General features: G+C 32.2%; 1 long non-coding RNA gene across 1 annotated transcript in view; it reads right to left on the reverse strand.

Annotated features, from left to right (window-relative positions):
* Positions 1–2,733, reverse strand: part of LOC117174064 — an 87,364-nt gene extending 84,631 nt beyond the window's left edge. Inside the window, exon 1 of the long non-coding RNA XR_004467248.1 lies at positions 2,638–2,733. This is a non-coding gene — a long non-coding RNA (uncharacterized LOC117174064). The remainder of the gene's footprint in view (positions 1–2,637) is intronic.
* Positions 2,734–3,014: the final 281 nt, after the last annotated feature.

Here is a 3,014-nt window from a genome sequence, read left to right on the forward strand (position 1 = left end):
CGGGAAATTTTCGCCGGGAGCGCCGTCTACAATTAGTTCCTTTTTTTTAACCATATTCAGCAGAAACCCTTAGTACAGGGACCCTCTATCCGCCACCCGAGGACGCATTTGGTGGCTTTGTCATAGGGCCTTCGGTTTGATTCTAGAGGAATCAAAACCGAACCGAATGGCACCCGAATTATGTATATATACATTTTTTTTTAAAAAAATTCAAAAAGTTGTCATAATAATCTTCTAGGGCATTTAGAAATCACACTTTTTCTTCTCTTGCCATTTTTTCATATCGTCCGTTAATTGGCGTAAAAAAATCATTTTCGTGTGTAAAAATGTTATCTATTTATTTTGGCTTAGCTTGTGTCGTATCTCGAAAAATTTAATTTTTGTATTTTCAATGTTTTTTTATAAACAAAATAAAAACTATGTGTCCTATAAAAAGTGATCAATATCAAATGTATAGATATTTTTTAGGTGCACAATGTTTATCTTATCTTTTTTTCCCTATCTTGCATAGTTTGACCATTTTTCTTTTCAACATTTTTTTTCAACTACTATGAACTACTATGAACAACTATACACAGAATTTTTGAATAATTAAAAATGTGTACTCAAAAATTTTCAAAATGGGCTAACTTTGAGTATTTTTATCCAAAATGTCTGACTAACGAACTTGGCATTTAGCTTAGGACACAAAAAGAGTGTACCAAAAGCCAATCTAATAGATTTTTTTTAATTATCGTGCTCACGGACAGACGGGCATAAAGACAGACATAACGACAGACAGATATACACATTCGTAAAAACCTGGTTTTCAGATTCAGGGGTTCTCAAAACGTGGACCTTTTGACAAAAACTAGGGAGGTCAAATTTTATACAAATCTAATACCTTCTCTGATGAGAATGTAAAAATTATTTGTGATGAATAATTTTTTTATAGTTCTGTTTTTAGTTTTAATCATAAAAAGATAGCATCAAAAACATGAAAATTCGAATTTTTCGAAACCTCACACACGAGACGAAAAAGAATTTAAAAGAAAACAGTTGTGATAATAATGTGCCCACGCAGCGGGCACATTTTTTGAATATTTTTTTCATGATTAAAGCCAAAACTACGCATGCGATAAAAATCGGGTTGATAACAAATTTGTAGATCTTTTTCAAGTGCACGTTTTTGGTATATTCATCTTTTACCGTATTTTGCACAGATTAGCCGAAAAATGTATTTTTTGGATTTTTTATTATTTTATACGCTGTCAACATTTGAATGTTTGATTATTCAAAATAATTCAAAAAGTTTTTATGATGATCTTGTAGGGCATTCGAAAAGAAAAATTCTTCTTTCCTTGACTTTTTTTTCATATCATGCGTTATTTGGCATATAATGTTCATGTTCGTGTGTTTCTTGGAATTTTGTAAATACCATACCCTTGGTAATTTTTAATTTTTCGAAAAAAGTCATTAGGATAAATTGTTCGACTTTTTCAATAGCGTGAATAACCGTAAAGAGAATTTTTGAATTATGAAAAAAGTGGTCTCAACAATATTCAAAATTGCCAAAGGGCAATCTAATAGATTATTTTTTTCAAAAGTTATCATGTTCACAGACAGACAGACATACAGGCAGACAGACACATTCGTAAAAACCTGTTTTTCGGATTCAGGGGCTCTCAAAACGTGGACATTTGACAAAACTGGGGGGGGGGTCAAATTTTACACAAATCTAATATCTTCTCTGATGAGAATTTAATAATCAGTGTTTGAAATTCGGAAAGATTACAGTTTTTTATAAAATTAATTAATTATATTAGAGAAATAAGCTATAGGAAAATATGAATAAAGTTCAAACGGTTATTTAAATACTCATCTTTCTATTCAATTTTCCTAATATGAAATTACGTTTTTTCATGAATTTTTTAGATTACTAATTACAGATGCTCTTATTGTTACTGAAAACTTTGTTCTTCCTTTTATATTTATAAAAAGGATCAAGTGTTTAATGAATTTCAGCATTTTTCTATACATAACACTGCAAAGAAAGGCCTACCTGCTCGGAGCGCCATCTATTGGATTTAGTTAAACTACAATACCCCTCCGGATGCTAAAATAACAACTGCCGCATACACCACGAAGTAATAGTAAGGAGTAGGAACGGTGTGCTAAGAAAGCATGCCAAGTACTTACGCTTTTGTAAAAATAATGTTCATTAACCTCTTTGACCAATTTCAAAATGCTGTTTCGATTTGAAAGTTTCAAATTGAACTCATAAAAGTTATAGAATTTTTAATTTCAAAGCCTAAAACTCGCATAATTTTAAATTGTAAAATGCCCAAATTAAAAACTACTCAGTTCAAAATTCAAAGTTCTACGTTTTTTAGGAATTAAAATATTACCAATACTGTTGGGACCACCTTCCAACCAACCTTGTATCTCACATTCTTGTTTTTTCCCTTACACCTCGTATAACATAAATTATCTACAAAATTATTACAAAGAATATTAGTAATGTTATGAATATTACAGAATTGCAATTGGCACCACTTGACCTATAAATTACTTTTGTTCAACTTTAAAAAAAAAACACACTTTTGGAAAGTTTACTTGCAAGCTAACTTCGAATTAAATTATGCATTAAATACTTACGGCTTCGAAAAATATGTATCTTTTTCAAAATTATCAACAACGAAAAATAGTACATAACACGGCACGAAAACAACTTTTGCTTTGCCTCACTTCAAATGACAGCCATGACACTCGTCTCTCGGTACTATCGGATCTCGAAGATATTCCACTCACTAGTTAAGAAACCCCCCCCCCCCCACCTATTCCGAAAAAGTTGTCATGTTTTGCCGCCGCAAATGCATTAGCGCGGTTTCTCCTTACTGTCACTTCGTGGAATACACATACCAGTGATCCCAGATCTGAAACGAGATGCGGTCCAATACTATGACAGGGCTATGTCCGTGAGAATATAGTAGGAGACGCTGTAAATGACTGAGTTGCGCGCGCAACCCATTTCT

The sequence above is a fragment of the Belonocnema kinseyi genome, chromosome 6, assembly GCF_010883055.1.
Source record: "Belonocnema kinseyi isolate 2016_QV_RU_SX_M_011 chromosome 6, B_treatae_v1, whole genome shotgun sequence".
In the NCBI taxonomy this organism is placed as follows: Eukaryota; Metazoa; Arthropoda; class Insecta; order Hymenoptera; family Cynipidae; genus Belonocnema; species Belonocnema kinseyi.